The 22,730-nt window shown below is 48.2% G+C and overlaps 48 non-coding genes across 48 annotated transcripts; 7 read left to right on the top strand and 41 right to left on the bottom strand.

Annotated features, from left to right (window-relative positions):
• Nucleotides 1-67: 67 nt before the first annotated feature.
• On the bottom strand, nt 68-139 carry trnap-ugg (transfer RNA proline (anticodon UGG)). The gene has a single exon. It is a non-coding gene; the product is annotated as a tRNA-Pro (tRNA).
• A 525-nt stretch (nt 140-664) lies between these two features.
• Nucleotides 665-737, top strand: trnaa-agc (transfer RNA alanine (anticodon AGC)). The gene has a single exon. It is a non-coding gene; the product is annotated as a tRNA-Ala (tRNA).
• Nucleotides 738-891: 154 nt separating this feature from the next.
• On the bottom strand, nt 892-963 carry trnaq-cug (transfer RNA glutamine (anticodon CUG)). The gene has a single exon. It is a non-coding gene; the product is annotated as a tRNA-Gln (tRNA).
• Nucleotides 964-1,077: 114 nt separating this feature from the next.
• trnaq-uug (transfer RNA glutamine (anticodon UUG)) lies at nt 1,078-1,149 on the bottom strand. The gene has a single exon. It is a non-coding gene; the product is annotated as a tRNA-Gln (tRNA).
• Nucleotides 1,150-1,285: 136 nt separating this feature from the next.
• trnaf-gaa (transfer RNA phenylalanine (anticodon GAA)) lies at nt 1,286-1,358 on the bottom strand. The gene has a single exon. It is a non-coding gene; the product is annotated as a tRNA-Phe (tRNA).
• Nucleotides 1,359-1,454: 96 nt separating this feature from the next.
• Nucleotides 1,455-1,528, bottom strand: trnai-aau (transfer RNA isoleucine (anticodon AAU)). The gene has a single exon. It is a non-coding gene; the product is annotated as a tRNA-Ile (tRNA).
• Nucleotides 1,529-1,625: 97 nt separating this feature from the next.
• Nucleotides 1,626-1,697, bottom strand: trnap-ugg (transfer RNA proline (anticodon UGG)). Its single transcript has one exon. It is a non-coding gene; the product is annotated as a tRNA-Pro (tRNA).
• Nucleotides 1,698-2,226: 529 nt separating this feature from the next.
• trnaa-agc (transfer RNA alanine (anticodon AGC)) lies at nt 2,227-2,299 on the top strand. Its single transcript has one exon. It is a non-coding gene; the product is annotated as a tRNA-Ala (tRNA).
• Nucleotides 2,300-2,453: 154 nt separating this feature from the next.
• trnaq-cug (transfer RNA glutamine (anticodon CUG)) lies at nt 2,454-2,525 on the bottom strand. The gene has a single exon. It is a non-coding gene; the product is annotated as a tRNA-Gln (tRNA).
• Nucleotides 2,526-2,639: 114 nt separating this feature from the next.
• Nucleotides 2,640-2,711, bottom strand: trnaq-uug (transfer RNA glutamine (anticodon UUG)). Its single transcript has one exon. It is a non-coding gene; the product is annotated as a tRNA-Gln (tRNA).
• Nucleotides 2,712-2,847: 136 nt separating this feature from the next.
• trnaf-gaa (transfer RNA phenylalanine (anticodon GAA)) lies at nt 2,848-2,920 on the bottom strand. Its single transcript has one exon. It is a non-coding gene; the product is annotated as a tRNA-Phe (tRNA).
• A 96-nt stretch (nt 2,921-3,016) lies between these two features.
• Nucleotides 3,017-3,090, bottom strand: trnai-aau (transfer RNA isoleucine (anticodon AAU)). The gene has a single exon. It is a non-coding gene; the product is annotated as a tRNA-Ile (tRNA).
• Nucleotides 3,091-3,187: 97 nt separating this feature from the next.
• Nucleotides 3,188-3,259, bottom strand: trnap-ugg (transfer RNA proline (anticodon UGG)). The gene has a single exon. It is a non-coding gene; the product is annotated as a tRNA-Pro (tRNA).
• A 525-nt stretch (nt 3,260-3,784) lies between these two features.
• trnaa-agc (transfer RNA alanine (anticodon AGC)) lies at nt 3,785-3,857 on the top strand. The gene has a single exon. It is a non-coding gene; the product is annotated as a tRNA-Ala (tRNA).
• A 154-nt stretch (nt 3,858-4,011) lies between these two features.
• Nucleotides 4,012-4,083, bottom strand: trnaq-cug (transfer RNA glutamine (anticodon CUG)). The gene has a single exon. It is a non-coding gene; the product is annotated as a tRNA-Gln (tRNA).
• Nucleotides 4,084-4,197: 114 nt separating this feature from the next.
• Nucleotides 4,198-4,269, bottom strand: trnaq-uug (transfer RNA glutamine (anticodon UUG)). The gene has a single exon. It is a non-coding gene; the product is annotated as a tRNA-Gln (tRNA).
• A 136-nt stretch (nt 4,270-4,405) lies between these two features.
• trnaf-gaa (transfer RNA phenylalanine (anticodon GAA)) lies at nt 4,406-4,478 on the bottom strand. Its single transcript has one exon. It is a non-coding gene; the product is annotated as a tRNA-Phe (tRNA).
• A 10,158-nt stretch (nt 4,479-14,636) lies between these two features.
• trnai-aau (transfer RNA isoleucine (anticodon AAU)) lies at nt 14,637-14,710 on the bottom strand. The gene has a single exon. It is a non-coding gene; the product is annotated as a tRNA-Ile (tRNA).
• Nucleotides 14,711-14,807: 97 nt separating this feature from the next.
• trnap-ugg (transfer RNA proline (anticodon UGG)) lies at nt 14,808-14,880 on the bottom strand. The gene has a single exon. It is a non-coding gene; the product is annotated as a tRNA-Pro (tRNA).
• Nucleotides 14,881-15,409: 529 nt separating this feature from the next.
• Nucleotides 15,410-15,482, top strand: trnaa-agc (transfer RNA alanine (anticodon AGC)). Its single transcript has one exon. It is a non-coding gene; the product is annotated as a tRNA-Ala (tRNA).
• Nucleotides 15,483-15,636: 154 nt separating this feature from the next.
• trnaq-cug (transfer RNA glutamine (anticodon CUG)) lies at nt 15,637-15,708 on the bottom strand. The gene has a single exon. It is a non-coding gene; the product is annotated as a tRNA-Gln (tRNA).
• Nucleotides 15,709-15,822: 114 nt separating this feature from the next.
• On the bottom strand, nt 15,823-15,894 carry trnaq-uug (transfer RNA glutamine (anticodon UUG)). Its single transcript has one exon. It is a non-coding gene; the product is annotated as a tRNA-Gln (tRNA).
• Nucleotides 15,895-16,030: 136 nt separating this feature from the next.
• On the bottom strand, nt 16,031-16,103 carry trnaf-gaa (transfer RNA phenylalanine (anticodon GAA)). Its single transcript has one exon. It is a non-coding gene; the product is annotated as a tRNA-Phe (tRNA).
• Nucleotides 16,104-16,199: 96 nt separating this feature from the next.
• trnai-aau (transfer RNA isoleucine (anticodon AAU)) lies at nt 16,200-16,273 on the bottom strand. The gene has a single exon. It is a non-coding gene; the product is annotated as a tRNA-Ile (tRNA).
• Nucleotides 16,274-16,370: 97 nt separating this feature from the next.
• Nucleotides 16,371-16,443, bottom strand: trnap-ugg (transfer RNA proline (anticodon UGG)). Its single transcript has one exon. It is a non-coding gene; the product is annotated as a tRNA-Pro (tRNA).
• A 529-nt stretch (nt 16,444-16,972) lies between these two features.
• Nucleotides 16,973-17,045, top strand: trnaa-agc (transfer RNA alanine (anticodon AGC)). The gene has a single exon. It is a non-coding gene; the product is annotated as a tRNA-Ala (tRNA).
• Nucleotides 17,046-17,199: 154 nt separating this feature from the next.
• On the bottom strand, nt 17,200-17,271 carry trnaq-cug (transfer RNA glutamine (anticodon CUG)). The gene has a single exon. It is a non-coding gene; the product is annotated as a tRNA-Gln (tRNA).
• A 114-nt stretch (nt 17,272-17,385) lies between these two features.
• Nucleotides 17,386-17,457, bottom strand: trnaq-uug (transfer RNA glutamine (anticodon UUG)). The gene has a single exon. It is a non-coding gene; the product is annotated as a tRNA-Gln (tRNA).
• A 136-nt stretch (nt 17,458-17,593) lies between these two features.
• trnaf-gaa (transfer RNA phenylalanine (anticodon GAA)) lies at nt 17,594-17,666 on the bottom strand. The gene has a single exon. It is a non-coding gene; the product is annotated as a tRNA-Phe (tRNA).
• Nucleotides 17,667-17,762: 96 nt separating this feature from the next.
• On the bottom strand, nt 17,763-17,836 carry trnai-aau (transfer RNA isoleucine (anticodon AAU)). Its single transcript has one exon. It is a non-coding gene; the product is annotated as a tRNA-Ile (tRNA).
• A 97-nt stretch (nt 17,837-17,933) lies between these two features.
• Nucleotides 17,934-18,006, bottom strand: trnap-ugg (transfer RNA proline (anticodon UGG)). Its single transcript has one exon. It is a non-coding gene; the product is annotated as a tRNA-Pro (tRNA).
• A 756-nt stretch (nt 18,007-18,762) lies between these two features.
• trnaq-cug (transfer RNA glutamine (anticodon CUG)) lies at nt 18,763-18,834 on the bottom strand. The gene has a single exon. It is a non-coding gene; the product is annotated as a tRNA-Gln (tRNA).
• A 114-nt stretch (nt 18,835-18,948) lies between these two features.
• trnaq-uug (transfer RNA glutamine (anticodon UUG)) lies at nt 18,949-19,020 on the bottom strand. The gene has a single exon. It is a non-coding gene; the product is annotated as a tRNA-Gln (tRNA).
• Nucleotides 19,021-19,156: 136 nt separating this feature from the next.
• trnaf-gaa (transfer RNA phenylalanine (anticodon GAA)) lies at nt 19,157-19,229 on the bottom strand. Its single transcript has one exon. It is a non-coding gene; the product is annotated as a tRNA-Phe (tRNA).
• Nucleotides 19,230-19,325: 96 nt separating this feature from the next.
• trnai-aau (transfer RNA isoleucine (anticodon AAU)) lies at nt 19,326-19,399 on the bottom strand. The gene has a single exon. It is a non-coding gene; the product is annotated as a tRNA-Ile (tRNA).
• Nucleotides 19,400-19,496: 97 nt separating this feature from the next.
• trnap-ugg (transfer RNA proline (anticodon UGG)) lies at nt 19,497-19,569 on the bottom strand. The gene has a single exon. It is a non-coding gene; the product is annotated as a tRNA-Pro (tRNA).
• Nucleotides 19,570-20,098: 529 nt separating this feature from the next.
• trnaa-agc (transfer RNA alanine (anticodon AGC)) lies at nt 20,099-20,171 on the top strand. Its single transcript has one exon. It is a non-coding gene; the product is annotated as a tRNA-Ala (tRNA).
• Nucleotides 20,172-20,325: 154 nt separating this feature from the next.
• On the bottom strand, nt 20,326-20,397 carry trnaq-cug (transfer RNA glutamine (anticodon CUG)). The gene has a single exon. It is a non-coding gene; the product is annotated as a tRNA-Gln (tRNA).
• Nucleotides 20,398-20,511: 114 nt separating this feature from the next.
• On the bottom strand, nt 20,512-20,583 carry trnaq-uug (transfer RNA glutamine (anticodon UUG)). The gene has a single exon. It is a non-coding gene; the product is annotated as a tRNA-Gln (tRNA).
• Nucleotides 20,584-20,719: 136 nt separating this feature from the next.
• Nucleotides 20,720-20,792, bottom strand: trnaf-gaa (transfer RNA phenylalanine (anticodon GAA)). Its single transcript has one exon. It is a non-coding gene; the product is annotated as a tRNA-Phe (tRNA).
• Nucleotides 20,793-20,888: 96 nt separating this feature from the next.
• On the bottom strand, nt 20,889-20,962 carry trnai-aau (transfer RNA isoleucine (anticodon AAU)). Its single transcript has one exon. It is a non-coding gene; the product is annotated as a tRNA-Ile (tRNA).
• Nucleotides 20,963-21,059: 97 nt separating this feature from the next.
• trnap-ugg (transfer RNA proline (anticodon UGG)) lies at nt 21,060-21,132 on the bottom strand. The gene has a single exon. It is a non-coding gene; the product is annotated as a tRNA-Pro (tRNA).
• A 50-nt stretch (nt 21,133-21,182) lies between these two features.
• trnaa-agc (transfer RNA alanine (anticodon AGC)) lies at nt 21,183-21,255 on the top strand. Its single transcript has one exon. It is a non-coding gene; the product is annotated as a tRNA-Ala (tRNA).
• A 154-nt stretch (nt 21,256-21,409) lies between these two features.
• Nucleotides 21,410-21,481, bottom strand: trnaq-cug (transfer RNA glutamine (anticodon CUG)). The gene has a single exon. It is a non-coding gene; the product is annotated as a tRNA-Gln (tRNA).
• A 114-nt stretch (nt 21,482-21,595) lies between these two features.
• On the bottom strand, nt 21,596-21,667 carry trnaq-uug (transfer RNA glutamine (anticodon UUG)). The gene has a single exon. It is a non-coding gene; the product is annotated as a tRNA-Gln (tRNA).
• Nucleotides 21,668-21,803: 136 nt separating this feature from the next.
• On the bottom strand, nt 21,804-21,876 carry trnaf-gaa (transfer RNA phenylalanine (anticodon GAA)). The gene has a single exon. It is a non-coding gene; the product is annotated as a tRNA-Phe (tRNA).
• Nucleotides 21,877-21,972: 96 nt separating this feature from the next.
• trnai-aau (transfer RNA isoleucine (anticodon AAU)) lies at nt 21,973-22,046 on the bottom strand. The gene has a single exon. It is a non-coding gene; the product is annotated as a tRNA-Ile (tRNA).
• Nucleotides 22,047-22,143: 97 nt separating this feature from the next.
• trnap-ugg (transfer RNA proline (anticodon UGG)) lies at nt 22,144-22,216 on the bottom strand. Its single transcript has one exon. It is a non-coding gene; the product is annotated as a tRNA-Pro (tRNA).
• Between the last annotated feature and the right edge of the window lie 514 nt (nt 22,217-22,730).

Raw genomic sequence — 22,730 nt, 5'->3', positions numbered from 1 at the left:
CCAAAATTTGCTGACTGCTCGTGGGCCCCTTAGCAGGCAGAAAAGCTTCAGGACCAAGCCTGACCACGGGCTCGTCCGGGATTTGAACCCGGGACCTCTCGCACCCAAAGCGAGAATCATACCCCTAGACCAACGAGCCACGCTCACGCAGCTGGCGCACCGCCGCCTGCCCTCGAGCGACGCTCTTCACGTGGCTTTGAATGCAGGGAGCATCCGGAAGTCTGCGCTTGTGGCAAAAAGCACCTCGATTTCTGAGAAACTTGTTTCTGCCCTGCTCTACTCACCCTGTTACGGTCCTCAGGGGTGCAGACTTACTTGACCGCAACAGTCACTTCTGATACAGGATCACAATCTTGTGAAAGCCAAGTGGATCGTTTGTAATAAAGCAACAACAACAAGAAAGCCCAAAAAACAACATTAAAAACACTGAATGAAACAAGCAAGCATTAGAAGAAATGAGTCTAAAAACAAACAAGTTGGCGGCGATCATAATAACCAAAAGCAAAGAAGACAAATAGCAACAACAAAAGAAAGAAAAAATTAACTGCAATGGAAGAAATGACACACCTCGAGACAAGGTCAAAGGCAAAGGAATGAAAGTGGGCCTTTGAATGGATTCAATAATGGTGGTGGACCTAACAGGGAGAAGATTCTGCTGTGGCCAGGGGAATTAGCTCAAATGGTAGAGTGCTCGCTTAGCATGCGAGAGGTAGCGGGATCGATGCCCGCATTCTCCAAAGGGCTCCTGCCCTTTTACGCGCACGTCCCCAAGGAGACAGACTGCGCTTTTTGCGGTGCGAAACGTACCCTCGCAGTTGCGTGAGCCTTTGGGTCCCACTGCTGTCAAAAGGATTTCTCAGAACGGGCCCTGCGCACATTCGTGGCAAAAGCAGGTCCCACCGAGATTTGAACTCGGATCGCTGGATTCAGAGTCCAGAGTGCTAACCATTACACCATGGAACCTTGACGAGAGAGGCTGCTGCTCAGAGGAAAGCAAAGAAGAAGTCGCTTACGGCTCACCAGCAACAAAAATAAAGTTGAGCCTTTTTTGTTTTTATCTGCCGCAAGAAGGCACGTAGGTTCCACCGAGATTTGAACTCGGATCGCTGGATTCAAAGTCCAGAGTGCTAACCGTTACACCATGGAACCACGAGCGCCTCTTTGACAGCTGACCTGGAGGTAGATAGTGTTGCGGCTAGGGGGAACCAGTCAGAGCGAGGGGTTGTATCCCAGTGAGTTTTGGTCACTGGCCACCCTCGACCAAAAGACAAAAGAAAGCTGCATCTGCCGAAACCCGGGATTGAACCAGGGACCTTTAGATCTTCAGTCTAACGCTCTCCCAACTGAGCTATTTCGGCCACATCCCCGTAGGGTTTGGTCTGCAGGGGTTTACGTGACACCACCCGTCGCTTTGAGAGAAGAGCAGAGACGAGCTAACAGAGAACAAAAGACGTTGGCCCGTACGGGGATCGAACCCGCGACCTTGGCGTTATTAGCACCACGCTCTAACCAACTGAGCTAACCGGCCTGGCTCCGGCCAGACGTCTGCCCAATTTCCCCAAAATTTGCTGACTGCTCGTGGGCCCCTTAGCAGGCAGAAAAGCTTCAGGACCAAGCCTGACCACGGGCTCGTCCGGGATTTGAACCCGGGACCTCTCGCACCCAAAGCGAGAATCATACCCCTAGACCAACGAGCCACGCTCACGCAGCTGGCGCACCGCCGCCTGCCCTCGAGCGACGCTCTTCACGTGGCTTTGAATGCAGGGAGCATCCGGAAGTCTGCGCTTGTGGCAAAAAGCACCTCGATTTCTGAGAAACTTGTTTCTGCCCTGCTCTACTCACCCTGTTACGGTCCTCAGGGGTGCAGACTTACTTGACCGCAACAGTCACTTCTGATACAGGATCACAATCTTGTGAAAGCCAAGTGGATCGTTTGTAATAAAGCAACAACAACAAGAAAGCCCAAAAAACAACATTAAAAACACTGAATGAAACAAGCAAGCATTAGAAGAAATGAGTCTAAAAACAAACAAGTTGGCGGCGATCATAATAACCAAAAGCAAAGAAGACAAATAGCAACAACAAAAGAAAGAAAAAATTAACTGCAATGGAAGAAATGACACACCTCGAGACAAGGTCAAAGGCAAAGGAATGAAAGTGGGCCTTTGAATGGATTCAATAATGGTGGTGGACCTAACAGGGAGAAGATTCTGCCTTCTGCGGCCAGGGGAATTAGCTCAAATGGTAGAGCGCTCGCTTAGCATGCGAGAGGTAGCGGGATCGATGCCCGCATTCTCCAAAGGGCTCCTGACCTTTTACGAGCACGTCCCCAAGGAGACAGACTGCGCTTTTTGCGGTGCGAAACGTACCCTCGCAGTTGCGTGAGCCTATGGGGCCCACTGCTGTCAAAAGGATTTCTCAGAACGGGCCCTGCGCACATTCGTGGCAAAAGCAGGTCCCACCGAGATTTGAACTCGGATCGCTGGATTCAGAGTCCAGAGTGCTAATCATTACACCATGGAACCTTGACGAGAGAGGCCGCTGCTCAGAGGAAAGCAAAGAAGAAGTCGCTTACGGCTCACCAGCAACAAAAATAAAGTTGAGCCTTTTTTGTTTTTATCTGCCGCAAGAAGGCACGTAGGTTCCACCGAGATTTGAACTCGGATCGCTGGATTCAAAGTCCAGAGTGCTAACCGTTACACCATGGAACCACGAGCGCCTCTTTGACAGCTGACCTGGAGGTAGATAGTGTTGCGGCTAGGGGGAACCAGTCAGAGCGAGGGGTTGTATCCCAGTGAGTTTTGGTCACTGGCCACCCTCGACCAAAAGACAAAAGAAAGCTGCATCTGCCGAAACCCGGGATTGAACCAGGGACCTTTAGATCTTCAGTCTAACGCTCTCCCAAATGAGCTATTTCAGCCACATCCCCCTAGGGTTTGGTCTGCAGGGGTTTACGTGACACCACCCGTCGCTTTGAGAGAAGAGCAGAGACGAGCTAACAGAGAACAAAAGACGTTGGCCCGTACGGGGATCGAACCCGCGACCTTGGCGTTATTAGCACCACGCTCTAACCAACTGAGCTAACCGGCCTGGCTCCGGACAGACGTCTGCCCAATTTCCCCAAAATTTGCTGACTGCTCGTGGGCCCCTTAGCAGGCAGAAAAGCTTCAGGACCAAGCCTGACCACGGGCTCGTCCGGGATTTGAACCCGGGACCTCTCGCACCCAAAGCGAGAATCATACCCCTAGACCAACGAGCCACGCTCACGCAGCTGGCGCACCGCCGCCTGCCCTCGAGCGACGCTCTTCACGTGGCTTTGAATGCAGGGAGCATCCGGAAGTCTGCGCTTGTGGCAAAAAGCACCTCGATTTCTGAGAAACTTGTTTCTGCCCTGCTCTACTCACCCTGTTACGGTCCTCAGGGGTGCAGACTTACTTGACCGCAACAGTCACTTCTGATACAGGATCACAATCTTGTGAAAGCCAAGTGGATCGTTTGTAATAAAGCAACAACAACAAGAAAGCCCAAAAAACAACATTAAAAACACTGAATGAAACAAGCAAGCATTAGAAGAAATGAGTCTAAAAACAAACAAGTTGGCGGCGATCATAATAACCAAAAGCAAAGAAGACAAATAGCAACAACAAAAGAAAGAAAAAATTAACTGCAATGGAAGAAATGACACACCTCGAGACAAGGTCAAAGGCAAAGGAATGAAAGTGGGCCTTTGAATGGATTCAATAATGGTGGTGGACCTAACAGGGAGAAGATTCTGCTGTGGCCAGGGGAATTAGCTCAAATGGTAGAGTGCTCGCTTAGCATGCGAGAGGTAGCGGGATCGATGCCCGCATTCTCCAAAGGGCTCCTGCCCTTTTACGCGCACGTCCCCAAGGAGACAGACTGCGCTTTTTGCGGTGCGAAACGTACCCTCGCAGTTGCGTGAGCCTTTGGGTCCCACTGCTGTCAAAAGGATTTCTCAGAACGGGCCCTGCGCACATTCGTGGCAAAAGCAGGTCCCACCGAGATTTGAACTCGGATCGCTGGATTCAGAGTCCAGAGTGCTAACCATTACACCATGGAACCTTGACGAGAGAGGCCGCTGCTCAGAGGAAAGCAAAGAAGAAGTCGCTTACGGCTCACCAGCAACAAAAATAAAGTTGAGCCTTTTTTGTTTTTATCTGCCGCAAGAAGGCACGTAGGTTCCACCGAGATTTGAACTCGGATCGCTGGATTCAAAGTCCAGAGTGCTAACCGTTACACCATGGAACCACGAGCGCCTCTTTGACAGCTGACCTGGAGGTAGATAGTGTTGCGGCTAGGGGGAACCAGTCAGAGCGAGGGGTTGTATCCCAGTGAGTTTTGGTCACTGGCCACCCTCGACCAAAAGACAAAAGAAAGCTGCATCTGCCGAAACCCGGGATTGAACCAGGGACCTTTAGATCTTCAGTCTAACGCTCTCCCAACTGAGCCATTTCGGCCACATCCCCCTAGGGTTTGGTCTGCAGGGGTTTATGTAACCCGGGTAATCCAGGCTACTGTCAAAGAAATTAAAATACTTCAAAACATAGAAAGAGCTGAAGGAAACTGAGAGATGAGAAAAAGGGAGAAAGTTCCAGAAGGATGAAAGATTGATCAAATTACTTCTCACTTCAGTGACAAACTTCTGTAAGAGCCAATGGTAGCAGCGCATTTATAAGCCCCGCCCACCTGCAGCGCCGGCGCTGCTGCACCTTTCAGAACAGACAGAGAGACGAGATTGCACGAGACCGCAGCACGGAGCGTTTGTCTAGAAGCTCATAGCGTTGAACATTAATCTAAGGAGAGATGTGATAGAGAACACTTGGAAACGAAACTTAAGGAATCGTGACATCATCTTGAAGTGTTGTCGTCGGACGAAAAGAGAGAAGGGAGACGTGGAAATTGGAAGAAGTGTAGTTGGAGCGGATCTCAGTGCTGAAGCCCTGTGATTAATCATCTTTGACAAAATATTGTTCTATTTTGCTCTGGTGAGTGAATTTTCATATACTGACCTAAAATAGTTTCAAAATGAGATGTTACAAAGCAATTTTGAGTAGGCCGTGCGCATACCGCGTGCGTCAAACTAGTTAGCACGTGTGCTAAAGCTATCACATGTAATATTCATAAATCGGTTATGAGACAAGACAAAGAGTAATTTATGAAACTCAACGTGTTTAATAACAGTTGAAATGTTGTATTTGAGATGTGTGTGTGTGTGTGTATGAACTTGTGATGAAAACGTTTGAATCAGAAGTTAATTGTGTTTGCCTTGTGTTTTGCAAGGCTGGGTTTTTTTCTTTCCCTATGTTTCTTCTGAGATCTTCTGAGAGAATTACCTGTTTTGTGCCGAACGTAATCCTCTGGTGAGAATCATCTGTGTTGATCGCGATTACATGTGCACAAATGGCGAGCTGCCCACGGACCTTTGAACTGTGATCTGAATTCATCGACTGGTAGGAGAATTCCATTGTTTCCTGTTCTTTTGGACACAAAAGATCCCGATACTTTGAACAGAATTGATTTTTTTGCATCTGAAACGGAGAGACTTTGTTTTTGAGTTGGAACTGGTAGAACGAGTGTTCTTGAAGCTGAATCATTTGATTCACGAACTTTGATCAACTGAGTCGTTTAATCCACAAAGCATTGTTCAATTGAATCGTTTGATTTGTTCTTGTGTTTTTACATTTCATGGTTGAATTTACTGTTGAGTTTTGAAGAAAAAAGTGTCATTTACATCTATTTTCTGGAATTTAGTCAGAGTGAATATCCTATTACAAACTCTTTTTGAATTATTGGGTTTTTGAATGTAAAGCTCATTGAAGAGTATTTTATTGTGAATTTATTTGAAAGGAACACACACTATTGTTTTGTTTTTTGAGAGTTTATTTTATTTTGGTCAACATTGATTTGAATCTGTTGAACTGTTAACATTTTTGATACTGTTTGAGACAACAGAATATTTCTTGACCGCTGTCAATTGGTTGTCCTTCAATGTGACTACTTGAAACAAACTATAAAGAAAAAGAAAAGAAAACCCATCAATATAAATTATTTTGAAAATCAAATCTAATTGTCTTGTCTATTCACTCACCAGTAGCATCTCACCCTCTCTCCAGTAGACGTTCCTGGCTTCTGATCTTTGGCCCATATTGAACCCTAAGCTAGTGTGACACGCTAAAAACATCGTCTGCTACACATTCTTGGCGAGCCAGCCAGGAGAGAGGTCGCAGCAGCTACTGAGGTGAATAATTATTGAGATAAACTTATACATTGAATTGAGCAGAAATGGATGTTGTGGAACGAGAAAACGTCAACGTGCAAAATGCAGTCATTGTTAGCGGCATCACGCTGACTGAGTTGGATCAAGTTCTAGAAACATACCTTCTGAGGTTTGGCTCTGTCCGACGAAAATTAATGATTGAAGATCCAGACTCTGACTTTCATCATAATGCAGTAGTAGAGTTCACGCACGATTCAGCTATGTGCAACCTTGAACCCCAGCTGCCTCTAACTTTAGTGAGCCCCACTGACCCAGACACTGTGTTCCGTGTGCGCACCCTGGCTAGTGTTCGCACCCTCACCACTAGTAGTGCCGATGAATTACAAGCAGCAGCTAGTGCTGATAGAGAACCCCCACGAGATGATGTGTCACTTGGGGCAGCGCCTGGTCTAGAACATCGGCCCTTGGAGATAAATCTCTTGACACGTGCAGCCAGCACTCCCCAACGGCTGGAAAGATGTAATTCACCCACTGTCCTGAGAATAGAGCCCGAAAACCCAGTCAAAGCAACTTTAGGTGCAATGTCACCTCGCTGTTCAAATGATGCTGATATCAGCTCTGCTGAGACGATATCTGTTAAACTTCCCATGTCTGCTGTGCAACCCCCAGGTATCCAAAGAGTAGTGATGGAACACATTGTAAGGTCAAGCGATTCATTTTCCCCTCACAATGCTTCATTCCGTCTTAAAGCCTTCTCTGGGAGGAGCCCCCGTCCAAGTAATGAGCCTGATTTCGACACCTGGCGTGCTAGTGTTGACTACCTCTTGAATGATCCATCTCTTCCTGAGTCGCATAAAGTGCGGAAAATTTTTGACAGCCTGTTACCGCCTGCTTCAGACATCATTAAACATGTGAACCCGAACGCTCCACCGTCAGAGTGCCTTAGTCTGCTAGAGTCTGTCTACGGTTCAGTGGAGGACGGAGACGAACTATTAGCTAAGTTCATAAGCACCCTGCAGAATCCTGGCGAAAGATCATCTGCCTACCTCCACAGATTGCACGTAATTCTCTGCGCTACCATCAGGCGGGGAGGAATTGCCGAGAGTGAACGAGACCGTTGTCTGCTAAAGCAGTTTTGCCGTGGCTGCTGGGACAGTGCTCTGATAGTCGATTTACAACTTGAAAAGAGGAAAGCAGACCCACCTCCTTTTGCCGAATTAGCAATTCTCATCCGCACTACTGAAGAGAAGCAAACATCAAAGGAGGAGAGAATGAGAAAGCATCTGGGTATGAGCAAGCATCCATCAGTTCCCCTTAAACTGAAGACGGTGACATACCAGCAGTCTGTTTATCCTTGCAGCACATTTGAAGAGGATGTTACGGAGACTTCAACTCCTAGCAATGCAAAGCAGAAAGCCTCTAAGCAGAAAAGTAAGAATCAATGCCCTGAAATGTCCGAGGTAGGTGCCTTGAAGAAGGAGATTGCGGCTCTCCGAAGCCAAATCACAGCCATCAGAACAACGGCTGATCAGAAAGTGAAGGAGCGAGCTGAAACAAATGAACTTGAAGAGCTGAGAAAACAGATAGCAGAGCTAAAAGTTCAAGTTGCCACTCCTAGTACACAAAGAAACCATCCTGAAAGATCCCCTCATCTGAGGAGCAGTCCGAGCAGATCCACGTTTAACGAAGTCAGCAGAAAGGAGAATGAGCGGCCACAGTGCGCTGAAATGAGATCTAACCGCCCGCGGCCGTGGTATTGCTTTCGCTGTGGAGATGATGGTCACCTAGCCATCAACTGTGAAAATGGACCAAATCCATCTAGAGTTGAGGAGAAGAGGCGAAAGTTGAGAGAGAGACAAGCTGAGTGGGATCTTCAAAATGGAACAACAGCGGTGCCTTTAAATTAAAAGCAGTCTCTGTCGTAGGGCGGACGGGGACTGAGCAGAAGAAACAAAGCCCTAAGCATCAACTAGTGTTTACCAAGCATGCAGACATCAAGAACTCCTTGAAGTTACCAGCTGGACTGGTCGGAATGAAATGCACTGCGCGAGTCAAAGTCGAAGGGGAGGAAGTAAACTGCCTGTTAGACACAGGATCCCAGGTCACGACAATCCCTCTGTCCTTCTATAATAGACACTTGTCGCAACACTCAATGCAACCACTGAATCATCTGTTGGAAGTTGAAGGGGCAAATGGCCAGGCTGTTCCCTACCTGGGGTATGTGGAGTTAACTCTGAAGTTTCCTCAGGAATTCCTGGGAACAGAAGCTGAAGTTCCAACGTTGGCTCTAGTGGTCCCAGACTTGACACACGTGCCCCAAATCCTCGTTGGCACCAACACCTTGGATGTCTTGTATGCTGATCATGCACAAGCAGCCAAGCCTAGAATTAAACCCTATTTCCACGGTTATCGAGCTGTCATAAGAGTTCTAGAAGCAAGACTGCAACAAGCAAGTACGAGTGTTTTGGGTCATGTAAAAGTGAAAGGAGGCGTGCCTGACGTGGTAACAGCTGGAAGTACGGTAGTCCTCAATGGATGTGCCAACATTGTTGGGCCACTGTCAGAGACCTTGGTGATGGTAGGGCCTTCAGCATCATCTTCTTTGCCTGGTGGACTGCTAGTGGCTAGTTGTTTGCATTCTCTACCTCCGAAGCGCAATGTCCAGATACCGATAGTGCTGAGAAATGAGACGCAAGTTGATTTAACAATCCCTCCGAGAGCAGTGTTAGCTGAACTGCATGCTGTCCAAAGTGTAATTGAAGGAAGAAACCCTGTCAGTGCTCCCGTGTACAAAGGAGTTAGTCCTGCACAAGTTAAGATCATTCCTGACTTCGGTGACTCCCCGTTATCAAGTGAATGGAAGGAAAGGATAACTGATCTAGTGAACCACATGCCAGACGTATTTGCACTGCATGACTTGGATTACGGCCACACAGATAAAGTAAAACATCACATCAATCTTCGTGACAATACGCCGTTCAAGCAGCGTGCTAGACCTATCCATCCCCAAGACGTTGATGCAGTGAGAAGGCATCTCAAAGAACTCCTTGATGCAGGTATCATTAGAGAATCGGAATCCCCCTTTGCCTCTCCAATAGTAGTGGTAAAGAAGAAGAACAATGATGTACGTCTCTGCATTGACTTCAGAAAGTTGAATTCACAGACCATAAAAGACGCATATGCCCTGCCGAATTTGGAAGAAGCTTTCTCAGTTCTATCTGGCTCTAAATGGTTTTCAGTCCTCGACTTAAAATCAGGCTTCTATCAGATCGAGATGGAAGAGGCTGATAAACAGAAAACAGCATTCGTTTGTCCTTTAGGGTTCTATGAATTCAACAGAATGCCACAAGGGGTCACTAATGCGCCGAGTACATTTCAGAGATTAATGGAGCGGTGCATGGGTGATCTTAACAGAAAAGAAGCCTTAGTATTCATTGATGATCTTATAATCTTCTCCAAGACCTTAGAAGAACATGAAGCTCGACTCCTGCAAGTTCTAAAACGTTTAAGAGAATACGGATTGAAGCTTTCTCCTAAGAAATGCAAGTTCTTCCAGACATCGGTCCGATACCTAGGCCATATAGTGTCTCAGAATGGCGTTGAGACGGATCCGACCAAGATCGAAGCCCTCAAGACCTGGCCAAGGCCGAGAAACCTCAAAGAGCTCAAATCTTTCATTGGATTCGCAGGATACTACAGGAGGTTCGTCCAAGACTTCTCAAAGATCACAAGACCTCTTAATGATCTTACTATTGGATATCCCCCTCTGCAGAAAAACCAGAGACGAAGCCTAAAGAAAAACATAGAATACCGGGATCCTAAAGAGCAGTTTGGGGACCGATGGACTCAGGAATGCCAGCAAGCGTTCGACAGCATAATTAAAAAGCTTACTTCAGCCCCAGTACTTGGGTTTGCGGATCCCAGCCTTCCCTACGTGTTGACCACAGACGCAAGCACCACTGGACTTGGGGCCGCCCTTTATCAAGAGCAGGAGGGCCGAATGAGAGTAATTGCCTTCGCGAGCAGGGGTCTGACCAAAAGTGAGACGAAGTACCCCGCGCACAAGTTGGAGTTCCTCGCGCTCAAGTGGGCGGTCACGGCCAAATTCAGTGACTATTTGTATGGAGGAGAGTTCACCGTAATAACGGACAGCAACCCACTCACCTATATCTTAACATCTGCAAAGCTTGATGCGACTAGCTATAGGTGGCTGTCCAGCCTGTCAACATTCAACTTCAAGATCCAATATCGTGCAGGCAAGCGAAATCTAGATGCAGACGCACTCTCAAGACGTCCTCATGACAGGCCGGTAGATGACTTCATCTCTCAGAAGGAGTGTGAAAGAATTAAGCAATTCACTCTTCATCATTTAGCAGAGACTGAACAACAGACGATCCTGCCACCAGCAGTGAAAGCCCTCTGTGAACGACACCAAGTATACCAGAGATGTGACAATTCCGACCTATCATGCTTAAAGCCCACTCTGTTCGAGTCACTGTGCCTCAGTGCTAGTGCAGTACCCCAGGAGTTCCAACAGGAGGATGCCCATGGTCTTCCAACTCTTCCCCAAATGTCTGAAGAAGAGTTGAGAGAATGTCAAAGAGCTGATCCAGAGCTCAGAGAAGTCATTAAGTACCTTGAGTCTGGGAGAAAACCTGAAGGGAAGGTGGAGCCTGCAGAAATAGCTCTATGGCTTAGAGAATGGAACAGATTTGAGTTCAAGAATGGAGTGTTATTTAGAAGGAAGCAAGATCGAGGAAGTGTGTTGTATCAGTTGGCGTTACCGGTTGAGCTCAGAGGAAAAGCGTTAACAAATCTGCACAACGACATGGGCCATCTTGGAATTGAAAGGACCCTGGACCTAGCTAGAGCCCGATTTTACTGGCCAAGGATGGCGATGGCCGTGGAGGAGAAGATAAGGACCTGCGAGCGCTGTGTGAAGCGAAAGACTCCCCCTGAGCGAGCTGCACCACTGGTGAACATATCGACTAGCAGACCCCTCGAGTTACTCTGCATGGACTACCTGTCGCTGGAGCCCGATCGAAGCAATATTAAGGATATTCTAGTAATCACAGATCATTTCACCAGGTATGCTGTAGCAATACCCACCAGAAATCAGAAGGCTCAAACCGTAGCCAAGTGCCTGTGGGATAACTTCCTCGTTCATTACGGGTTTCCCGAGAAACTCCTTAGTGATCAGGGGCCCGACTTCGAGTCTAAGTTGATCAAGGAACTATGTGGCATAGCAGGAATCCGCAAAGTGAGGACGACACCTTATCACCCCCGGGGCAACCCTGTGGAGCGCTTTAACAGGACACTGCTCCAAATGTTAGGGACCCTGGATGATAAAGAAAAGACCTGCTGGAAGGATTTCGTGAAACCATTAGTCCACGCGTACAATTGCACACGCAATGACTCAACAGGATTTTCGCCTTATGAGTTAATGTTCGGAAGGCAGCCCCGGCTACCAATTGATCTGGCCTTCGGTTTACCTGCTGAGAAGTCATCCCCATCTCACTCAAGTTATGTGAGGAATTTGAAGGATCGTCTGGAGGAGAGCTACAGAGTAGCAAGTGAGAACGCTTCAAAAGTAGCAAGACGGAATAAGAAGAGGTTCGATGAGCGAGTGGTTGCCTCATCCCTTGAAGTTGGAGATCGGGTCCTGGTAAGGAACGTAAAGCTGAGAGGAAAGCATAAATTAGCAGATAAGTGGGAGAAAGAAGCTTACGTTGTGATCAAGAAAGCTGCCGACTTACCAGTCTATACCGTTCAACCAGAGGGCAAGGATGGACCACTTCGCACATTGCACCGAGACTTGTTACTGCCCTGTGGGTTTTTGCAAGAAACCACGCCTGAGGAACCACTAAGACCAAAAACACCTCACAGGCCTAGAACTCGAGCAAACCCTGGTACGCAAGAACCTGAATGTATGACTGAGAATTCTGAATCAGAGAGTGACCCTATGGATTATTACTCACATGGACACTTACCGAGTGTTGAAACTAGAATCCTCTCCAATTCTAAACCTAAGAAGCCTTCAAGTGGTAGAGTGATGGCAGAAGTTTCCCCTGAAATGAGAAATGCAGTTAGTACAAACACTGAGCAACTTACTCCAGTGACATCACAGAGGAACTTACCTGACCAGCCTGACGCTGGGGAAGGAAGTCCGCTGGATGAACCTGAAAGAGAGGATACACAGATGATTGATCCTATAGAGACGGATGTGCTGAGTGACATACCTGTGCTGGATCAGGAGTCAGATGGATCCCCACCTGAGACTTTAAGTGCAGAGGATGAAAGGGGCGATGCTTTGACACGTGGAGGAAAAGTTTATTCACCAAGTCGCCGAGACAGCTTAGTGGAGACTGGTGAGAGTCTAGAAGATGTCCCCAGACGTTCGCAAAGACATCATGAGCCACCAAAGAGGCTGCAGTATCCTAAATTGGGTAATCCCCTTTCTCTGGTTGTGCAATCACTATTGCAAGGGCTTAGCACAGCATTTACCGTTTCATTGGAGGAGTCTGATACTTTTAAGAATACCTCTCTGGAAATGCAAGGTGAACATCCCTCTGCTGTGACTTCACAGCCTGGAAGATGCAGTGGGACCTGCATAGCTTCAAGGCGGGGAGAATGTAACCCGGGTAATCCAGGCTACTGTCAAAGAAATTAAAATACTTCAAAACATAGAAAGAGCTGAAGGAAACTGAGAGATGAGAAAAAGGGAGAAAGTTCCAGAAGGATGAAAGATTGATCAAATTACTTCTCACTTCAGTGACAAACTTCTGTAAGAGCCAATGGTAGCAGCGCATTTATAAGCCCCGCCCACCTGCAGCGCCGGCGCTGCTGCACCTTTCAGAACAGACAGAGAGACGAGATTGCACGAGACCGCAGCACGGAGCGTTTGTCTAGAAGCTCATAGCGTTGAACATTAATCTAAGGAGAGATGTGATAGAGAACACTTGGAAACGAAACTTAAGGAATCGTGACATCATCTTGAAGTGTTGTCGTCGGACGAAAAGAGAGAAGGGAGACGTGGAAATTGGAAGAAGTGTAGTTGGAGCGGATCTCAGTGCTGAAGCCCTGTGATTAATCATCTTTGACAAAATATTGTTCTATTTTGCTCTGGTGAGTGAATTTTCATATACTGACCTAAAATAGTTTCAAAATGAGATGTTACAAAGCAATTTTGAGTAGGCCGTGCGCATACCGCGTGCGTCAAACTAGTTAGCACGTGTGCTAAAGCTATCACATGTAATATTCATAAATCGGTTATGAGACAAGACAAAGAGTAATTTATGAAACTCAACGTGTTTAATAACAGTTGAAATGTTGTATTTGAGATGTGTGTGTGTGTGTGTATGAACTTGTGATGAAAACGTTTGAATCAGAAGTTAATTGTGTTTGCCTTGTGTTTTGCAAGGCTGGGTTTTTTTCTTTCCCTATGTTTCTTCTGAGATCTTCTGAGAGAATTACCTGTTTTGTGCCGAACGTAATCCTCTGGTGAGAATCATCTGTGTTGATCGCGATTACATGTGCACAAATGGCGAGCTGCCCACGGACCTTTGAACTGTGATCTGAATTCATCGACTGGTAGGAGAATTCCATTGTTTCCTGTTCTTTTGGACACAAAAGATCCCGATACTTTGAACAGAATTGATTTTTTTGCATCTGAAACGGAGAGACTTTGTTTTTGAGTTGGAACTGGTAGAACGAGTGTTCTTGAAGCTGAATCATTTGATTCACGAACTTTGATCAACTGAGTCGTTTAATCCACAAAGCATTGTTCAATTGAATCGTTTGATTTGTTCTTGTGTTTTTACATTTCATGGTTGAATTTACTGTTGAGTTTTGAAGAAAAAAGTGTCATTTACATCTATTTTCTGGAATTTAGTCAGAGTGAATATCCTATTACAAACTCTTTTTGAATTATTGGGTTTTTGAATGTAAAGCTCATTGAAGAGTATTTTATTGTGAATTTATTTGAAAGGAACACACACTATTGTTTTGTTTTTTGAGAGTTTATTTTATTTTGGTCAACATTGATTTGAATCTGTTGAACTGTTAACATTTTTGATACTGTTTGAGACAACAGAATATTTCTTGACCGCTGTCAATTGGTTGTCCTTCAATGTGACTACTTGAAACAAACTATAAAGAAAAAGAAAAGAAAACCCATCAATATAAATTATTTTGAAAATCAAATCTAATTGTCTTGTCTATTCACTCACCAGTAGCATCTCACCCTCTCTCCAGTAGACGTTCCTGGCTTCTGATCTTTGGCCCATATTGAACCCTAAGCTAGTGTGACACGCTAAAAACATCGTCTGCTACATTTACGTGACACCACCCGTCGCTTTGAGAGAAGAGCAGAGACGAGCTAACAGAGAACAAAAGACGTTGGCCCGTACGGGGATCGAACCCGCGACCTTGGCGTTATTAGCACCACGCTCTAACCAACTGAGCTAACCGGCCTGGCTCCGGCCAGACGTCTGCCCAATTTCCCCAAAATTTACTGACTGCTCGTGGGCCCCTTAGCAGGCAGAAAAGCTTCAGGACCAAGCCTGACCACGGGCTCGTCCGGGATTTTGAACCCGGGACCTCTCGCACCCAAAGCGAGAATCATACCCCTAGACCAACGAGCCACGCTCACGCAGCTGGCGCACCGCCGCCTGCCCTCGAGCGACGCTCTTCACGTGGCTTTGAATGCAGGGAGCATCCGGAAGTCTGCGCTTGTGGCAAAAAGCACCTCGATTTCTGAGAAACGTGTTTCTGCCCTGCTCTACTCACCCTGTTACGGTCCTCAGGGGTGCAGACTTACTTGACCGCAACAGTCACTTCTGATACAGGATCACAATCTTGTGAAAGCCAAGTGGATCGTTTGTAATAAAGCAACAACAACAAGAAAGCCCAAAAAACAACATTAAAAACACTGAATGAAACAAGCAAGCATTAGAAGAAATGAGTCTAAAAACAAACAAGTTGGCGGCGATCATAATAACCAAAAGCAAAGAAGACAAATAGCAACAACAAAAGAAAGAAAAAATTAACTGCAATGGAAGAAATGACACACCTCGAGACAAGGTCAAAGGCAAAGGAATGAAAGTGGGCCTTTGAATGGATTCAATAATGGTGGTGGACCTAACAGGGAGAAGATTCTGCCTTCTGCGGCCAGGGGAATTAGCTCAAATGGTAGAGCGCTCGCTTAGCATGCGAGAGGTAGCGGGATCGATGCCCGCATTCTCCAAAGGGCTCCTGACCTTTTACGAGCACGTCCCCAAGGAGACAGACTGCGCTTTTTGCGGTGCGAAACGTACCCTCGCAGTTGCGTGAGCCTTTGGGGCCCACTGCTGTCAAAAGGATTTCTCAGAACGGGCCCTGCGCACATTCGTGGCAAAAGCAGGTCCCACCGAGATTTGAACTCGGATCGCTGGATTCAGAGTCCAGAGTGCTAATCATTACACCATGGAACCTTGACGAGAGAGGCCGCTGCTCAGAGGAAAGCAAAGAAGAAGTCGCTTACGGCTCACCAGCAACAAAAATAAAGTTGAGCCTTTTTTGTTTTTATCTGCCGCAAGAAGGCACGTAGGTTCCACCGAGATTTGAACTCGGATCGCTGGATTCAAAGTCCAGAGTGCTAACCGTTACACCATGGAACCACGAGCGCCGCTTTGACAGCTGACCTGGAGGTAGATAGTGTTGCGGCTAGGGGGAACCAGTCAGAGCGAGGGGTTGTATCCCAGTGAGTTTTGGTCACTGGCCACCCTCGACCAAAAGACAAAAGAAAGCTGCATCTGCCGAAACCCGGAATTGAACCAAGGACCTTTAGATCTTCAGTCTAACGCTCTCCCAACTGAGCTATTTCGGCCACATCCCCCTAGGGTTTGGTCTGCAGGGGTTTACGTGACACCACCCGTCGCTTTGAGAGAAGAGCAGAGACGAGCTAACAGAGAACAAAAGACGTTGGCCCGTACGGGGATCGAACCCGCGACCTTGGCGTTATTAGCACCACGCTCTAACCAACTGAGCTAACCGGCCTGGCTCCGGCCAGACGTCTGCCCAATTTCCCCAAAATTTACTGACTGCTCGTGGGCCCCTTAGCAGGCAGAAAAGCTTCAGGACCAAGCCTGACCATGGGCTCGTCCGGGATTTTGAACCCGGGACCTCTCGCACCCAAAGCGAGAATCATACCCCTAGACCAACGAGCCACGCTCACGCAGCTGGCGCACCGCCGCCTGCCCTCGAGCGACGCTCTTCACGTGGCTTTGAATGCAGGGAGCATCCGGAAGTCTGCGCTTGTGGCAAAAAGCACCTCGATTTCTGAGAAACGTGTTTCTGCCCTGCTCTACTCACCCTGTTACGGTCCTCAGGGGTGCAGACTTACTTGACCGCAACAGTCACTTCTGATACAGGATCACAATCTTGTGAAAGCCAAGTGGATCGTTTGTAATAAAGCAACAACAACAAGAAAGCCCAAAAAACAACATTAAAAACACTGAATGAAACAAGCAAGCATTAGAAGAAATGAGTCTAAAAACAAACAAGTTGGCGGCGATCATAATAACCAAAAGCAAAGAAGACAAATAGCAACAACAAAAGAAAGAAAAAATTAACTGCAATGGAAGAAATGACACACCTCGAGACAAGGTCAAAGGCAAAGGAATGAAAGTGGGCCTTTGAATGGATTCAATAATGGTGGTGGACCTAACAGGGAGAAGATTCTGCCTTCTGCGGCCAGGGGAATTAGCTCAAATGGTAGAGCGCTCGCTTAGCATGCGAGAGGTAGCGGGATCGATGCCCGCATTCTCCAAAGGGCTCCTGACCTTTTACGAGCACGTCCCCAAGGAGACAGACTGCGCTTTTTGCGGTGCGAAACGTACCCTCGCAGTTGCGTGAGCCTTTGGGGCCCACTGCTGTCAAAAGGATTTCTCAGAACGGGCCCTGCGCACATTCGTGGCAAAAGCAGGTCCCACCGAGATTTGAACTCGGATCGCTGGATTCAGAGTCCAGAGTGCTAATCATTACACCATGGAACCTTGACGAGAGAGGCCGCTGCTCAGAGGAAAGCAAAGAAGAAGTCGCTTACGGCTCACCAGCAACAAAAATAAAGTTGAGCCTTTTTTGTTTTTATCTGCCGCAAGAAGGCACGTAGGTTCCACCGAGATTTGAACTCGGATCGCTGGATTCAAAGTCCAGAGTGCTAACCGTTACACCATGGAACCACGAGCGCCTCTTTGACAGCTGACCTGGAGGTAGATAGTGTTGCGGCTAGGGGGAACCAGTCAGAGCGAGGGGTTGTATCCCAGTGAGTTTTGGTCACTGGCCACCCTCGACCAAAAGACAAAAGAAAGCTGCATCTGCCGAAACCCGGAATTGAACCAAGGACCTTTAGATCTTCAGTCTAACGCTCTCCCAACTGAGCTATTTCGGCCACATCCCCCTAGGGTTTGGTCTGCAGGGGTTTACGTGACACCACCCGTCGCTTTGAGAGAAGAGCAGAGACGAGCTAACAGAGAACAAAAGACGTTGGCCCGTACGGGGATCGAACCCGCGACCTTGGCGTTATTAGCACCACGCTCTAACCAACTGAGCTAACCGGCCTGGCTCCGGCCAGACGTCTGCCCAATTTCCCCAAAATTTACTGACTGCTCGTGGGCCCCTTAGCAGGCAGAAAAGCTTCAGGACCAAGCCTGACCACGGGCTCGTCCGGGATTTTGAACCCGGGACCTCTCGCACCCAAAGCGAGAATCATACCCCTAGACCAACGAGCCACGCTCACGCAGCTGGCGCACCGCCGCCTGCCCTCGAGCGACGCTCTTCACGTGGCTTTGAATGCAGGGAGCATCCGGAAGTCTGCGCTTGTGGCAAAAAGCACCTCGATTTCTGAGAAACTTGTTTCTGCCCTGCTCTACTCACCCTGTTACGGTCCTCAGGGGTGCAGACTTACTTGACCGCAACAGTCACTTCTGATACAGGATCACAATCTTGTGAAAGCCAAGTGGATCGTTTGTAATAAAGCAACAACAACAAGAAAGCCCAAAAAACAACATTAAAAACACTGAATGAAACAAGCAAGCATTAGAAGAAATGAGTCTAAAAACAAACAAGTTGGCGGCGATCATAATAACCAAAAGCAAAGAAGACAAATAGCAACAACAAAAGAAAGAAAAAATTAACTGCAATGGAAGAAATGACACACCTCGAGACAAGGTCAAAGGCAAAGGAATGAAAGTGGGCCTTTGAATGGATTCAATAATGGTGGTGGACCTAACAGGGAGAAGATTCTGCCTTCTGCGGCCAGGGGAATTAGCTCAAATGGTAGAGCGCTCGCTTAGCATGCGAGAGGTAGCGGGATCGATGTCCGCATTCTCCAAAGGGCTCCTGCCCTTTTACGCGCACGTCCCCAAGGAGACAGACTGCGCTTTTTGCGGTGCGAAACGGACCCTCGCAGTTGCGTGAGCCTTTGGGGCCCACTGCTGTCAAAAGGATTTCTCAGAACGGGCCCTGCGCACATTCGTGGCAAAAGCAGGTCCCACCGAGATTTGAACTCGGATCGCTGGATTCAGAGTCCAGAGTGCTAACCATTACACCATGGAACCTTGACGAGAGAGGCCGCTGCTCAGAGGAAAGCAAAGAAGAAGTCGCTTACGGCTCACCAGCAACAAAAATAAAGTTGAGCCTTTTTTGTTTTTATCTGCCGCAAGAAGGCACGTAGGTTCCACCGAGATTTGAACTCGGATCGCTGGATTCAAAGTCCAGAGTGCTAACCGTTACACCATGGAACCACGAGCGCCTCTTTGACAGCTGACCTGGAGGTAGATAGTGTTGCGGCTAGGGGGAACCAGTCAGAGCGAGGGGTTGTATCCCAGTGAGTTTTGGTCACTGGCCACCCTCGACCAAAAGACAAAAGAAAGCTGCATCTGCCGAAACCCGGGATTGAACCAGGGACCTTTAGATCTTCAGTCTAACGCTCTCCCAAATGAGCTATTTCGGCCACATCCCCCTAGGGTTTGGTCTGCAGGGGTTTACGTGACACCACCCGTCGCTTTGAGAGAAGAGCAGAGACGAGCTAACAGAGAACAAAAGACGTTGGCCCGTACGGGGATCGAACCCGCGACCTTGGCGTTATTAGCACCACGCTCTAACCAACTGAGCTAACCGGCCTGGCTCCGGCCAGACGTCTGCCCAATTTCCCCAAAATTTGCTGACTGCTCGTGGGCCCCTTAGCAGGCAGAAAAGCTTCAGGACCAAGCCTGACCACGGGCTCGTCCGGGATTTTGAACCCGGGACCTCTCGCACCCAAAGCGAGAATCATACCCCTAGACCAACGAGCCACGCTCACGCAGCTGGCGCACCGCCGCCTGCCCTCGAGCGACGCTCTTCACGTGGCTTTGAATGCAGGGAGCATCCGGAAGTCTGCGCTTGTGGCAAAAAGCACCTCGATTTCTGAGAAACGTGTTTCTGCCCTGCTCTACTCACCCTGTTACGGTCCTCAGGGGTGCAGACTTACTTGACCGCAACAGTCACTTCTGATACAGGATCACAATCTTGTGAAAGCCAAGTGGATCGTTTGTAATAAAGCAACAACAACAAGAAAGCCCAAAAAACAACATTAAAAACACTGAATGAAACAAGCAAGCATTAGAAGAAATGAGTCTAAAAACAAACAAGTTGGCGGCGATCATAATAACCAAAAGCAAAGAAGACAAATAGCAACAACAAAAGAAAGAAAAAATTAACTGCAATGGAAGAAATGACACACCTCGAGACAAGGTCAAAGGCAAAGGAATGAAAGTGGGCCTTTGAATGGATTCAATAATGGTGGTGGACCTAACAGGGAGAAGATTCTGCCTTCTGCGGCCAGGGGAATTAGCTCAAATGGTAGAGCGCTCGCTTAGCATGCGAGAGGTAGCGGGATCGATGCCCGCATTCTCCAAAGGGCTCCTGACCTTTTACGAGCACGTCCCCAAGGAGACAGACTGCGCTTTTTGCGGTGCGAAACGTACCCTCGCAGTTGCGTGAGCCTTTGGGGCCCACTGCTGTCAAAAGGATTTCTCAGAACGGGCCCTGCGCACATTCGTGGCAAAAGCAGGTCCCACCGAGATTTGAACTCGGATCGCTGGATTCAGAGTCCAGAGTGCTAATCATTACACCATGGAACCTTGACGAGAGAGGCCGCTGCTCAGAGGAAAGCAAAGAAGAAGTCGCTTACGGCTCACCAGCAACAAAAATAAAGTTGAGCCTTTTTTGTTTTTATCTGCCGCAAGAAGGCACGTAGGTTCCACCGAGATTTGAACTCGGATCGCTGGATTCAAAGTCCAGAGTGCTAACCGTTACACCATGGAACCACGAGCGCCGCTTTGACAGCTGACCTGGAGGTAGATAGTGTTGCGGCTAGGGGGAACCAGTCAGAGCGAGGGGTTGTATCCCAGTGAGTTTTGGTCACTGGCCACCCTCGACCAAAAGACAAAAGAAAGCTGCATCTGCCGAAACCCGGAATTGAACCAAGGACCTTTAGATCTTCAGTCTAACGCTCTCCCAACTGAGCTATTTCGGCCACATCCCCCTAGGGTTTGGTCTGCAGGGGTTTACGTGACACCACCCGTCGCTTTGAGAGAAGAGCAGAGACGAGCTAACAGAGAACAAAAGACGTTGGCCCGTACGGGGATCGAACCCGCGACCTTGGCGTTATTAGCACCACGCTCTAACCAACTGAGCTAACCGGCCTGGCTCCGGCCAGACGTCTGCCCAATTTCCCCAAAATTTACTGACTGCTCGTGGGCCCCTTAGCAGGCAGAAAAGCTTCAGGACCAAGCCTGACCACGGGCTCGTCCGGGATTTTGAACCCGGGACCTCTCGCACCCAAAGCGAGAATCATACCCCTAGACCAACGAGCCACGCTCACGCAGCTGGCAAAACAGGGAGAAGATTCTGCCTTCTGCGGCCAGGGGAATTAGCTCAAATGGTAGAGCGCTCGCTTAGCATGCGAGAGGTAGCGGGATCGATGCCCGCATTCTCCAAAGGGCTCCTGACCTTTTACGAGCACGTCCCCAAGGAGACAGACTGCGCTTTTTGCGGTGCGAAACGTACCCTCGCAGTTGCGTGAGCCTTTGGGGCCCACTGCTGTCAAAAGGATTTCTCAGAACGGGCCCTGCGCACATTCGTGGCAAAAGCAGGTCCCACCGAGATTTGAACTCGGATCGCTGGATTCAGAGTCCAGAGTGCTAATCATTACACCATGGAACCTTGACGAGAAAGGCCGCTGCTCAGAGGAAAGCAAAGAAGAAGTCGTTTACGGCTCACCAGCAACAAAAATAAAGTTGAGCCTTTTTTGTTTTTATCTGCCGCAAGAAGGCACGTAGGTTCCACCGAGATTTGAACTCGGATCGCTGGATTCAAAGTCCAGAGTGCTAACCGTTACACCATGGAACCACGAGCGCCTCTTTGACAGCTGACCTGGAGGTAGATAGTGTTGCGGCTAGGGGGAACCAGTCAGAGCGAGGGGTTGTATCCCAGTGAGTTTTGGTCACTGGCCACCCTCGACCAAAAGACAAAAGAAAGCTGCATCTGCCGAAACCCGGGATTGAACCAGGGACCTTTAGATCTTCAGTCTAACGCTCTCCCAACTGAGCTATTTCGGCCACATCCCCCTAGGGTTTGGTCTGCAGGGGTTTACGTGACACCACCCGTCGCTTTGAGAGAAGAGCAGAGACGAGCTAACAGAGAACAAAAGACGTTGGCCCGTACGGGGATCGAACCCGCGACCTTGGCGTTATTAGCACCACGCTCTAACCAACTGAGCTAACCGGCCTGGCTCCGGCCAGACGTCTGCCCAATTTCCCCAAAATTTGCTGACTGCTCGTGGGCCCCTTAGCAGGCAGAAAAGCTTCAGGACCAAGCCTGACCACGGGCTCGTCCGGGATTTTGAACCCGGGACCTCTCGCACCCAAAGCGAGAATCATACCCCTAGACCAACGAGCCACGCTCACGCAGCTGGCGCACCGCCGCCTGCCCTCGAGCGACGCTCTTCACGTGGCTTTGAATGCAGGGAGCATCCGGAAGTCTGCGCTTGTGGCAAAAAGCACCTCGATTTCTGAGAAACTTGTTTCTGCCCTGCTCTACTCACCCTGTTACGGTCCTCAGGGGTGCAGACTTACTTGACCGCAACAGTCACTTCTGATACAGGATCACAATCTTGTGAAAGCCAAGTGGATCGTTTGTAATAAAGCAACAACAACAAGAAAGCCCAAAAAACAACATTAAAAACACTGAATGAAACAAGCAAGCATTAGAAGAAATGAGTCTAAAAACAAACAAGTTGGCGGCGATCATAATAACCAAAAGCAAAGAAGACAAATAGCAACAACAAAAGAAAGAAAAAATTAACTGCAATGGAAGAAATGACACACCTCGAGACAAGGTCAAAGGCAAAGGAATGAAAGTGGGCCTTTGAATGGATTCAATAATGGTGGTGGACCTAACAGGGAGAAGATTC

This window comes from Garra rufa, unplaced genomic scaffold (assembly GCF_049309525.1).
Source record: "Garra rufa unplaced genomic scaffold, GarRuf1.0 hap1_unplaced_003, whole genome shotgun sequence".
Taxonomy (NCBI): Eukaryota; Metazoa; Chordata; class Actinopteri; order Cypriniformes; family Cyprinidae; genus Garra; species Garra rufa.
Note: the sequence above shows the minus strand (reverse complement) of the source record. Positions and strands in the feature narration are given on the sequence as shown.